We start from the raw sequence: 14,543 nt of genomic DNA, 5'->3' as shown, positions 1-14,543 counted from the left end.
AAAAAATGAACTTATGGTGATGTTGAAGATCATGAGTTCATGGCAAAGAACCTTGCGAATGACTGGGAAGAATTTTTAAGTGATAGTTTGCCCGGCAATAATGGAAAATACCACTACACAAGAGAAACTAGCTCATAATAAGAGAAAAAGCTTTTGCAGTTTTATCATAGCTACAAACTTGATTATTATGGAACCTTCTCAAGAAAAGGAGAAGATACTTTGCATAGTCTGAAGGCTGTTAATTATTAAAGAAAGATATAGTTTGTTAACGTTGATACACAATGAAAAACATATCAATCACCTTGAAGCTCATGGATTCCTAATCTTGCACTAACAGCGAGAGGGAAAGTTTCTGTTTTTGACTGTCTGGCTTTAATGCATTGATAGCATTAGCCTCGAAATCATTTCAGGAAGGATTGTCCTTTGGACTATGAGATTGATAGCGACATTTTTGGTAAAGAGTATTATTTCAATATTTTTGTAAGCTTTTCTTAATCTGTTAAATCACTTAGTTAGATCCCCGGAAAGCCTTTCTGACTGCGACAAGGGATAATGAGGAAGAAAAGATTGAGGTTGAGACAAAGAATTTAAATCTGAAGAAGATGATGATAGTGACGGTTTTTTTTTTTACCTAATGGATATCTTTATGAAGCTGAGGTAAATTCTAGAGAAATAATTATTTGATGAGGTTCTTTAATCAGGAGTACATAAAAGACCTTTGCCCTCATTTTAATATTTCTTGTTGTAATGCCCAAGTTTTCTTGGGGTAATTAAGAGGGTTCATCACGTTGTAGTGTTGCTGGAATTTACCTCAAAATAATGTTTTTATGGAAGTTGGTATATAAGTTGAGTGCAACCATAGTTTCTTTGGGGATGTATGGAGTTGAAGATAATTTTGTTGGCCTTGATCGTGCCATATGCTGTCCTAGTGTTATGACTGTCTTATATTTTAAATGTAGTCAAGAATGGTCATATCATCATTTGGTTCTTTTCAATGTTCACCAATATTTGGTTTGTTTTTCCTTACCAGAGCCACTGAAATTTTCTGTAGTAGCCTATGAATGCTAGGGTTGTATCACAATTGGAGAGTCAGCCCACAAACATAGTTCAACAAGGTTTACTCTTTATTCTAGCCAGAATTTTAAGTTTCTATTTATTCTTTTTAGATGGAATTTATGCATTTCGTTACTGTTGTTCATGTAAGCATATGTACATGTGTAGGTTGTGACCCTGGTGATGAATCTGTTGATGTTGGTGGGGATGAGATGCCTGCAACAAACTTCGCTAGTGTTGATATTGAGAAAGAGACGACAGTAGTTAGCATCGAATGTAGTAGCTCACGCAGTGATTATGGATCTTTCTCTAGTGGTATTGTCTTTGGACAAGAATTGAGCCTTTTGATGTTTCTCAAGTGGTATTCTGTTTTTGAGTTCATTCATTTACTTTGGTCATTCTTTTTTATCAGATTCTATTCTAATTTTATGACTGTCTTATATTTTAAAAGTAGTCAAGAATGGCCATATCGTCATTTGGTTCTTTTCAATATTCACCAATATTTGGCTTGTTTGTCCTTATGAGAGCCACAAACATTTTCTATAACAGCTTGTGAATGCTAGGGTTGTATCACAATTGGAGAGTCAGCCCAAAAACGTAGCCCAACAAGGTTTACTCTTTATTCTAGCTAGAATTTCAAGTTTCTACTTATTCTTTTTAGATGGAATTTCTGCATTTTGTTACTGTTGTTCATGTTAAGATGTACATGTGTAGGTTGTCACCGTGGCTCTGTGTTCAAATATGGAATTCGCTACAGAACGTGAAAAAGGAAGAAGCTGAGATGAAAAACAACTTGCAATACAAAAACAGGCGGCACTCAATTGAATAACTTTGATTTCTTGGTGCACACAGGTCCCACCTGGAAGCTTGGCACAATATTAATTGGAGATTTTCTCCACAAAGACATCTAAGTTGGGGTATGCGACATAAACCCAAAGTTGCATTGTTCAATGAATTTCGTTTGATGGGGGCATCTGCTGAAGCTGTTGCATTGGAAAAAGTGCAATCCTCTACAAGCAAAAAACGGACTTACGGTGATGTTGAAGATCATCAGTTCATGGCAAAGAACCTTGCGAATGACTGGGAAGAATTTTTAAGTGATAGTTTGCCCGGCAATAATGGAAATACCACTACACAAAGAGAAACTAGGCTCCATAATAAGAGAAGAAGCTTTTGCAATTTGATCATAGCTACAAACTTGATTATTATGGAACCTTCTCCAAGAAAGGAGAAGATACTTTGCATAGTCTGAAGGCTGTTAATTATTAAAGAAAGATATAGTGTTGTTAACGTTGATAGCACAATGAAAAACATATGAATCACCTTGAAGCTCTGGATTCCTAATCCTACATTACACGAGAGGGAAATTTTCTGGTTTTGACTGTCTGGCTTTAATGCAGTGATAGCATTAGGCCTCGAAATCATTTCAGGAAGGATTGTCCTTTGGACTATGAGATTGATAGCGACATTTTTGGTAAAGATTATTTATCAATATTTTTGTAAGCTTTTCTTAATCTGTTAAATATCTTTAGTTAGATCCCCGGGAAAGCCTTTCTGACTGCGACAAGGATAATGAGGAAGAAAAGATTGAGGTTGAGACAAAGAATTTTAAATCTGAAGAAGATGATGATAGTGACGGTTTTTTTTTACCTAATGGATATCTTTATGAAGCTGAGGTAAATTCTAGAGAAATAATTATTTGATGAGGTTCTTTAATCAGGAGTACATAAAGGACCTTTGCCGTCATTTTAATATTTCTTGTTGTAATGCCCAAGTTTTCTTGGGGTAATTGAGGGTTCATCACGTTGTAGTGTTGCTGGAATTTACCTCAAAATAATGTTTTTATGGAAGTTGGTATATAAGTTGAGTGCAACCATAGTTTCTTTGGGGATGTATAGAGTTGAAGATAATTTTGTTGGCCTTGATCGTGCCATATGCTGTCCTATTGTTATGATTGTCTTATATTTTAAATGTGGTCAAGAATGGTCATATCATCATTTGGTTCTTTTCAATGTTCACCAATATTTGGTTTGTTTTTCCTTACCAGAGCCACTGACATTTTCTGTAGCAGCCTGTGAATGCTAGGGTTGTATCACAATTGGAGAGTCAGCCCACAAACATAGTTCAACAAGGTTTACTCTTTATTCTAGCGAGGATTTTAAGTTTCTATTTATTCTTTTTAGATGGAATTTATGCATTTCGTTACTGTTGTTCATGTAAGCATATGTACATGTGTAGGTTGTGACCCTGGTGATGAATCTGTTGATGTTGGTGGGGATGAGATGCCTGCAACAAACTTCGCTAGTGTTGATATTGAGAAAGAGACAACAACAGTTAGCATCGAATGTAGTAGCTCACGCAGTGATTATGGATCCTTCTCTAGTGGTATTGTCTTTGGACAGGAATTGAGCCTTTTGATGTTTCTCAAGTGGTGTTCTATTTTTGAGTTCATTCATTTACTTTGGTCATTCTTTTTTATCAGATTCTATTCTAATTTATTATTGTCTTATATTTTAAATGTAGTCAAGAATGGCCATATCGTCATTTGGTTCTTTTCAATATTCACCAATATTTGGCTTGTTTGTCCTTATGAGAGCCACAAACATTTTCTATAACAGCTTGTGAATGCTAGGGTTGTATCACAATTGGAGAGTCAGCCCAAAAACGTAGCCCAACAAGGTTTACTCTTTATTCTAGCTAGAATTTCAAGTTTCTACTTATTCTTTTTAGATGGAATTTCTGCATTTTGTTACTGTTGTTCATGTTAAGATGTACATGTGTAGGTTGTGACTGTGGCTTTGTGTTCAAATATGGAATTCGCTACCCAGTTTATGATAAAAAAGAAACACTAGTAAAGAAACAAAATTACATAAAACGCTGACCTATTTCTTCTATATTATTATTTCTTATACCATTGCCTTACGGCGTTTTCTTTGCAACATGTGGTGCAAATGCTAGTTTTTACTCTATTCTCTACGTTGCAATTCTTTAACTAATTAAAACCATGTCAAGGAAAGAATCCGAATCTTGGTTTGCAGTAAGCTTGCTTGTGGAGGCGTTAAAAAACAAATTACGACCAAGTTTTCAGACATCGTCGTTTCCGGGGATCAAACGCGGATCACAAGCGTGACAGGCGGGCATTTTTTAGATTTTAGAATCTGTGTAGGGGTTAGGTTATTGTTTTGACTTGTTTTATAAAATTTATAATTTATAATTTATTTTGTAGTGTGATTTAGATATAATATTGATTTTTTATATGTTTATTGATTAAATTTAAATAGAGTCCCAAGGGATAGTTCAAATGGTCGAGTTCCCGTTGCTAAGCACTTTTCCATCTGGGAGGTCAGGGGGTCAAATCTCCTCGACGCCCTCGGGGTTAGGCCTGTTAAGAAAAGTTGAAGATAGAAATTGTTTTGAAAAAATTAAATTAAATTATATTCCAAGAAACATATAAATTCAACTAATTTTTGCACAATAATTACATTAGTATTAAAAATGTGATAGTGATTTTACTTTTATTGATATAATTTTACAATATAAATTAAAAGAATGTGACTTCTTGTGAATTAAAATAAGTATTTTGAGTCGAAATAAAATGGAGAGAGTAATGTAAATTAAAATAAGTATTTTGAATCAGTGTAAAATGGAGAGAGTATCAATCCTTGTACTTTTGCATATTAGGATAGAGTTCTCATATTTTATTTTGGTGAGTTATTATTAATGTAATCTACATTAGCAATCTAAAATACATAAGAAAATAAAGAATAATATTAATAGTGGGCATTATTATATTATATTGTATTAGCATTTTTAAATCAATGTTTTATACGCATTAATACTTAATTAGTTTAACTATTAACAACTGATTTCTTACATGTTATTTATCTGGAACTAATTATGTTACTTTTTTTATTCATATAAATGAATTGAATTGAATCTACTTCATTATGTTAATAACATGTTTTTTTCATAGAGTTTTCAAAATTTTAATTATCTATTAGTAATAATTAGATGAATGGTAGGGATTTAATCTCCATAGAATATTTTAGAATATGCATTGTAAGATAAACAAATCATTGGTTGAAATTTATCTCCAAAGTAGTTGTGCTCTTTTTACTCTTTTAGTTAAATTGATTAATTAAAAAAAATTGTCATATGATATTGATAAAGTATGACACTGACCCATGATATTGTAACAAAGCTTATTTACAAATTAAAAATCTCTATAATAAAATATGAGTAACTTGTTCGATGCTTTTAAAATATATATATATATATATAGAGCTTATATATTAATTATTTTTATAATTAATAATAATTTAATTAGTTTTTTATAAAAAAAAATTATAATAACATAAAATGTATCATGAAATACTTAGGTGTTTTGATGTTTATTATAAATTAATGTCTATGGGGAATGATTTAATTTATATGGCTATATTAATTAATGCCTCTTTCGCAACTAGGATACTAAGAATCTATTTCTTAATGTTAACTAAATATATGAGTAAGTTGAAAGTAAAAGTTGAGGCCATACTACTTTTTTTTCAGAAGAAAAAGTGTAATATATTCATATAAGAAGATTACATAGAGCAAATGCAAGAAGCATATGCAGTCATATAAGAAGATTACATAGAGAAAATGCATAAAGCAAATGCAGAAACGTGGACCATATATGTTTGTGATTATGTTTATGTAAGAAATGTTTTGTGTTTTTTATAATTTTGATATAAAGAAAAAAAGACATTAACTGCCTTGGTTTTACACTAGATATTATTAGTATAAATTGTATTCATATATTGATAGATTTGAATCTCTAATTTAGTAAAAATTAAATCCCACACAAAATACAAAATTACGAGAATAATAAATTGTATTCATGTATTGATAGATTTGAATCTCTAATTTAGTAAAAATTAAATCCTATACAAAATACAAAATTATGGGAATAATAAATTGTATTCATGTATTGATAGATTTGAATCTCTAATTTAGTGAGAATTAAATCCCACACAAAATAGAAAAATACGGGGCGGCTAAATTCCATGCTTACATTAAGATTACAGGAATAATAAATTGTATTCATGTATTGATAGATTTGAATCTTGTATTCATGTATTGATAGATTTGAATCTCTAATTTAGTGAGAATTAAATCCCACACAAAATAGAAAATGTATTGATAGATTTGAATCTCTAATTTAGTGAGAATTAAATCCCACACAAAATAGAAAAATACGGGGCGTCTAAATTCCATGCTTACATTAAGAACGAATATCAGAGTTAACATCGAACTGATCTATGGAGGAAACTTGTAACCTCCTTTTTGTGCTCTTTCTCATCACTACCCAGACTACAGTACTCTCGCTCATCTTTCTCTATTATTATAGCTGAATTCCTTTCACGGTTCCCATGTGGGATAAAGTACGCTACTCTTCCCGATTCCCCAAATCTGAGCTTATCTTCTTTTTTATAATTCTTTTTACCCAGGTTTACATTGTAAGTCAAGACAAAACAAGTGGAGAGGGATAAAATAAGTGTAATCATTAAATCTTATAGAGATTGGAGAGGGAGAATTAATGTGGCGGTACTTCTTGACTATTAGAGGTTGATATATCACATCTTAAGGGCGAGGTTATATTTCATTGTAATAAGTTATTATTATATTTATAAGTCAAGAATTTAAATTATATTATGTTTTTTATTTGAAAAACAAGAAAGTGATAATAATAGTTATTTTATTTTATTTTATAAAATATTTTAAAATTATTTTTGTGTAGTTAAGAGTTTGTTTTATTCGGATTTAAGAAATTAGTTAAGGTTTGAAGGTAGTATTTGACCAAAATGAAAGTTTACTGGTGACTTTGAAACGTTGTCAAGGAAACTGGTTAACAATGGAAGATTTAGAGGTATTTGGCCAAAGTGGTAATTCCAAGTCACATGGTTTTCTTTGAATAAATCAATCTACATTGGCAGATTGCAACCAATGATAATTGTCATCATTCTTAATTTGACAACTTAATTATGATACATTTTCTCATTCTAAAAAAATGTTGTATTATGTTATTCTTTTTAAAAAATTCTCCAATTATAATTTTAAACTAATTATATACACTTCTATATAATATATTTATTTTCGATCAGTTTTTTTAAATAAATAAAAATTACACACATACCATTAATTAATGCAATAAAATGATCTTCAACTAAGAAAAAAAACTATCATATAAATCTTAAATGAAACAATTTAAAATTTGAGCAAACTCTTTAAAAATTAATTAACAATTCTACATATAAAAAAACCCCAAAAAATATAAATAAAACGAATATGGAAAAATATCCATTTTTATTTTTACCTATACTTTTGTTAATATCCAAAATCAACCAGTTAGAAATTATATACTCTTACACAACACTTATTTATTAGAAAATATAAAATTACAAATTATAACAAATATGGAAAAATATCCATTTTTATTTTTATCTATACTTTTGTTAATATCCAAAATCGACCACTTATAAATTATATACTATTACAAAACACTTATTTATCAGAAAATATAAAATTACAAATTATTTTTTTAATGGTAAAAATTATATTATATTCATAATAATATTTTAAAAAATTAAACAATTTAAAATTATATTAATTTCACTAAACCTAAACAAATATCAATAATTTTTTACTCTACAGTTGTTACTAACCCAAAACAAACAAGTGTTACATTATAGTTAGTACTTTCCACTTAGTTTAAATATTGCAATTTGATAGAATATTATTGTGCAATGCATTTAAATTGTCCACTAAAGATGCATATATTGTTGTGCAATACATTAATAATGCATTGGAATTAGTTGGCCCTGAAGATGAACCACATTTTAACTATAAATTAACAAATGTTTTTCTCATTGGTATATTTAAACTAGTATTAGATACTTTATAACAATTGTTTTAAAATAAAACGTATCTATAACAATTTTTTCGTTAGGTAAGCACCTACAAGGGATTTGAACTAGTGACCTATTGCAAGGAGTGCCTTAACAATACACCCATTCACTGTCAATCCAAAGCCCTATGGGCTATAACATATCTATAACATTTATTATGTAATGATTTTTTAAATTTATTTTGAAATAATTAAAAATTACAATTATATCCAAAAAAAAAAACATCAAACACTGCACCTATTTAGTGTGACTTCATGATATGCCTAGTCCATGGTTTTCGAGTTTACACGTGTTCTTATAGATGGGATCATAGTGAAAAGACATTAAAATATTTATCGAACAATTGGTTGTGATATTTTATAGTCACTTAGATGACACATAATTACATCTGCATTTGTCTTTTCGATTAAATGTCAAATTGACATTTTTTTAAGTACGAAAAAAGCACAATGTATTATATTATATGATCAATATACAAGATATAAACATCATCTGCCAAATCCATTACATCATAAAGTCCATCTGGGTGAGCATATCATGCTTCCCATCCAAAGATATCACAACATACATAATACAGAAAGAACATTTCATAGGCCCTGTGCTGTTCCAGAATTAAAAAATAGACATAGATGATTACAACAAGACATTTGACCAAAAAAGGTATGTACATGGATTATCAGATACTCCTCCATTCCATCTATCCAAGCAAGTGAGCAAGCAACTTGTCCATCCATCCTCGTGAGAGAGCTAACAAATATTATACTAGTAGAGATACAAAAATATACAAAAAAAAGAGGGGATATAGAAATTACCCAGGGAAAGGGAATTCTCCAACATCAAAAACATTGTGACCCAAAGTTATTTCCAAGTGCATATTACCAATTACCTAGTAGTCCCCTCTTTGAAAGTTCATCGGCTTCCTTGTTCTTTTCTCTACCAATGTGCATAATTGTAGAATTGTTGAGTTGATTCCATAGAAGACCAATTCTCCCCAGCCATCCAAGTAGCAAAGGATTGTTGATGTTAGCACTGCCCTTAACCTAATCTATGATAATCTTGGAATCCCCATAGATATGAATATCAGGGATACCAAGGAAATTGGTGAACCATAAAAGGCCGCATAAGGCCATTGCTTCTACCCTGGTATTAGTGCCACTTCCCACATTCTAGTGAATCATGTATGCCAATTCGTATGAAATGGCAATCCAAAATCCACAGCCACAGGTATTCCTTTGTGCAGCACCATCAAAGAAACCCATTGGATATTCCATCAGTATTCCTGTCCGCTTGATTTGAGAGTTTTTGGAGCATGAGTCATGAGAAATGAGCATGGAAAGATTTGTTAAAGTTCTTTCAAATACCATATAGAAATCTTCCGTAGAATTCTTAAAGATGCACTTATTTCTCCATTTCCATAAAGCCCATAAAAGTAAAAGTGGAATGGATCTCCATACAATTTTCTGAGTGCTCCACCACTTCATACAATCCACAATGCAGTCATGTTGAATATAAGGAAAACCGATATGAGATGACAATTTTTTCCATACTTGAACCGTATGGTGACATTTGAGAAACATGTGATTGTTTCTTTCCACGTCCATTCTGCATATAAAAAAAATGCTAGGACCATGCCACTGCCTCTTCTGCAAATTCTCCCATGAGAGATTTTTTTTGTGGAATACCAACCATGAGAAAAGAATAATTTTGTTTGAAATTTTGGTCTTCCAATATGCGTATAAGACGTGATGCTCCCCCTGCTGAGCATCCTCGATACAAAAAGAAATTATTATATGTATCAACAACAATGATGTTTCCAGACTTCATCTTCCCTGTCCAAATAAGGTTGTCATGAATACCTACATTTCAAATACCAAGATGTTTCATGCCAGTGACAATCCGGTTCCACTCTTGGTCCATCTGCTCAAATAGACCCATGTCCTGTGCATGTTTCCAAACAGGGCAGGGACCTCACCAATATGCAATGGCTTGATTTTGGAAGTATATGCCACGTCCATTTAAGAAGCATATGAGCCCCACATAGATATTATAGTCGATGCCAGCACCCAAAATCTGATCAACACTGATAAGGATCTTGTGGCCCGATCCCATGGTCCACGCAAGATGTTGAAGAAAGATTTTAGCAACCTTATGAAAGCTAAGCTAGATTTTTGATCCATGGAGGGATCCAATAGTGCCTTTATGGTACCAAAACAAAAAATCATGATCCTTAAAATATTTATGTTTGATAAACCTACTCCAAGTACTCGACCCAAAAATACTCCTCCATAGAGATTTGATCAGTAGCAACCATCCAAAACGACGTAGATCCATAACCCCCCAACCACCCATGACCTTCGGAAAAGTAATGTTGGACAACTTAACCAAATGAAATTTCTTTTGCCCATGACTCTGCCCCCATATGAAATTAGCAATGGTTCGATTAAGACTATTAATGATGGTGACCGGTATATGAAAAGGATGTGCCCAGTAAACCCCCAATTGAGTGAGGACAACTTGGGTAAGGATGACCCGAACCCCAGTGACAAACATCTAAATTCCCACCCATATATCCTTTTAAAAAATCGATCCACAAGCCATTGCCAATCAACAATCCTATAACTGCATGGTTTGATATGGTACCCAAGGTACTTCATACCATTTTTCATCATCTCTGCCTCTATACCAAACAAGTTTTTAATATATGCAATTATATCCATGTCACAACATCCATGAAAAATAATAGATTTTTGAACATTCATATGCAGGCCAGTGGCATTAGCAAATTTCCTAAAAATATGAAAAAGACATAACCATGCAAATCGATTTAACATACCCATGATGAGTACATCATCGACAAAGAAGCCATGTGATATTTTGATGTTGTTCCCCATCTGCAGAGCCTGGAATTGTTCATGTGCCACCATATTTTTTATATGCAAGCTCAGCCCATCCATCGCCAAAATGAATAAAAGTGGAGAAAGGGAACATCCCTGACAAAGTCCCTGGCCAACCCAGAATAATTGAGTTGGGTATCCATTTTAAATCACATCATAATTGACATTTATTACACACCCCATTATCTAGTCAACAGATCTGGGTTGTAAATCAATTTTGAAAAGTACCAGTCTGAGATATCCCTAATCGAGACAATCGTATGCCTTCTATAAATCCACTTGCATAATGGCAGCATTGAGTTGTTTTGTATGTATCGAATGCATACATTCTTGAGCGTTAGCGATAGCATCATGTATTTGTCTATCCTGAAGGAACCCATATTGTTCTAGAGATATATGGCATGATAATGTCCTCCACATACGACCAACAATGGTTTTAGAAATGACTTTGTAAATGAGGTTACACAATGATATGGGCTTGAAATTCGCGAAGTAGGTTGATGGGCAACGCTTTGGGATAATAGCAATATATGTGGAGTTAATGAGATGGTGAATATTTCCCGTGATCCTTGACTCCTCCACCATGTCCAACAGGTCATTTTTGAACATATCGAAAAAGTGTGTGAATAGTTCTACCGTCCACTCGTTCGACCCCGAACTTTTATGACCTTTTAAGGATTTAAGAACCTCATGTAATTCCTCTTCAATGACTTTCTTGTATAATGCAACATTTGAATCCTCATCATACATAGTTGGATATGGATCAATCCCCCATATGAGATCTTCTACTACAATACCCTCGTTACGACCATAAGCTAGCTAGAAATGGGAGACATCAGCTTTACTAATCTCCTCCCACCACTGAATATATTGTCCATCAACGTATTTTATCTCCCATATAGAATTTATGTTGCGTCTGTGAATAGCAAATCGATGGAAGAATTTTGTGTTTCGGTCCCCTTCCTGTTGAAAATGCAACAAGATGATGGAGTTTAGTGGAAAGGAGTCGCCTTCACTAAGTGGGCCAGCAGGCTATTTTTGGCGCAAAGTCTATTTTTAGACTATGTCTATTTTTAGACATATGGATCATAGCAAATCGATGGAAGAATTTTGTGTTTCGGTCCCCTTCCTGTTGAAAATGCAACAAGATGATGGAGTTTAGTGGAAAGGAGTCGCCTTCACTAAGTGGGCCCGCAGACTATTTTTGGCGCAAAGTCTATTTTTAGACTATGTCTATTTTTAGACATATGGATCATGGTCTATGAGTTGCAGGATGTTGTTTATGGATGATTGGTCATGTTGGGAAAAATAGATGGACTTCTATTTTTGGTTCACAGTGGAGTGATTAGAGTCTATTTTTAGACTACCAGGCTAAAAATAGAAACAGTCAAATATTATTAGCCCTTAGTAATATTTGGACTCTAAACATTATCTTATTCTCTTGGAGCACTTCAGTTCGAGCTACGGATGTGGCACATGCAGCTGACAAAAGGAATCACGTGGTTTCTTATGTGTTAGTTGAGCTATTGCATGGAGGACTTCAGTTAGAACTCATGCATGTGAGTTTTGTGGAGTTGGATGTGGAGTTGATGGAGTTGTGTTCAATTTGACTTAGTTGAACTAGTTGTATTTAGTCTAACTAAAGAATACACTAGTGATGAGTTGTGTGAATTAAATATTAATTAATTCACTAATTATTAACTCATAAAGCAACTAAAGAATACATTAGTTAACTCAGTGCATGGACAATTCAACAGAGACAGGTGTTAGAGGTAAGTGAAAGGGTGAGTTGTGACTATCAGTTGTGCATGAGATTTGCACATGCATGGATTGAGTAATGCCAATGAGGATTGCGCAGTGTGGGCCAATATCTAGGCAATTGTAGCTTGTGCTCACGTGATTCTCTTGCAGGATTGTGCAGTGGAGGCAGGCAAAGCAGCGGAGGAGATTTGAACCTGTGACTTGTTCGGATCTGAGCTAGTTTTGTGGGTAACAGGTGGAGATAGTACTGAGTACTTGGGAGGAGTATTGTACTATATATTGTTACATGTTCTCAATAATTATAATATACAGATAGTGTGGGGTTTTCAGCTGTATGCTTTCCCTGGGTTACATACTGTGTTGATATGTGTGATTGATGCTTCAATGTGCACATGTGATTGATGTTTCATTGTTTTTAATGCTGCTAAATTGATGATCAACGTAGAGGAGGTTATGTATTATGCATGTATTCCGCAATAGTGTATAATCGGGATAATCTCTGTGAATAAGTGTCATATTATTCAAAATTTCTACACTTCCTTGATCCAAATAGCCCAACTCTTCAAGTGCCAAGTGGCTTCCTCCATAGAAAGGAGTTGTTTCCTCTTTAACTCAAGGGCCTAAATGCATGACCGGGTAGATTCTGGTAGACTATTGGTGGCCATCAAAGGGTGTAAAGTATCCAGTTCACATTGGATATCATTTATTTCCTTTTTTCAAAGTCTTAAACTTCAACTTCTTCCAAGATTTAACCTCCCCACGGAGGATATCTAGCTTGTCAAGTATGTGAACCATAGGGGAAGGTCCCTCAACACGTTCACGACTCCATGTATTCTTCACCAATAACTTAAAGTCTGGATCATCTAACTAGGTCCTATTAAATTTAAAAGGCGTGCCTAGTCGTATATTCACCCTCCTCCAATGTAATGCAGTAGGTCTATGATCAGATAAAAAGTTATTGATAATTTCCGCATGGACATCACCAAGACGAGCCACCAACTGCTCATGCATTAAAAACCGATCTAGTCGCTTTGCAAAATACGCCACACCAGCACGACCATTGTCCCATGTGGGAGCCATTTTAGGAGGGCATATATCCACAAAGTTATGCTCTAGAATCGCGTCACGAATCATCTCGGTCAGGGGATCAATCTTCCTGGACCATCCCCATCCTTCATCTAGTACAATAGTGCAGTTTAAATCCCTAGCAATGATGAGGGAGGCCAATTCAATAATCCTAGATGATATCAACCTGTCCCAGAATACAATCCTATCCCTATATGGAGCATATATATTCAGGATATGGACACGACCACCGAGTCCGTGGATATTCCCTTCAAGTAGAATGCCCGCAAAACATTTGAAAGCTTTAATCTTGACCCATCGAGGGTCCCATAAGGCCACGAGACCACCAGAGAGACCCGCAGCGGCAATAGTAGCAATATGCCATTCCAGGAAACATTTTCTGAAATTATTGTACAACATGAGGAACAAAATGCATGGTTTCTTAAAGGAGAATGATATAAGGATGAAGAGTCGAGATAATACACTTGAGAGCCAGATATTTCGGGGCAGCCCCCAGACCCTGGATATTGAGGGAGATAATAAAAGTCATGAAAACTCCTGCTCGGGCAGTCGTGCTCCAAGGGCCCGTGAGGGGGGGATGTCAGCAATAGGTACATCAACCAGAAAGAGATCCATAGGAGAGGTCAGTGGGATAGGCCTGGGTTGTCCCCGAAAATGATGGTTTCCATGATTCTGTTTCTACCGGACAATAATGTTCCCAACAGAGGTTGGATTATTGAGGGGATATGAGAGCTAGATGGCTTATGGATAGTAAGCGTACGCAAGTCCAGTGTTTTCCTTTGTAATAGAAAGTCCAGGTCAG

This window comes from Pinus tabuliformis, chromosome 8 (assembly GCF_031772625.1).
Source record: "Pinus tabuliformis cultivar Carrire ecotype Pingquan chromosome 8, CPIR1, whole genome shotgun sequence".
NCBI classification, from domain to species: Eukaryota; Viridiplantae; Streptophyta; class Pinopsida; order Pinales; family Pinaceae; genus Pinus; species Pinus tabuliformis.
This window is presented reverse-complemented; position numbering follows the sequence as displayed.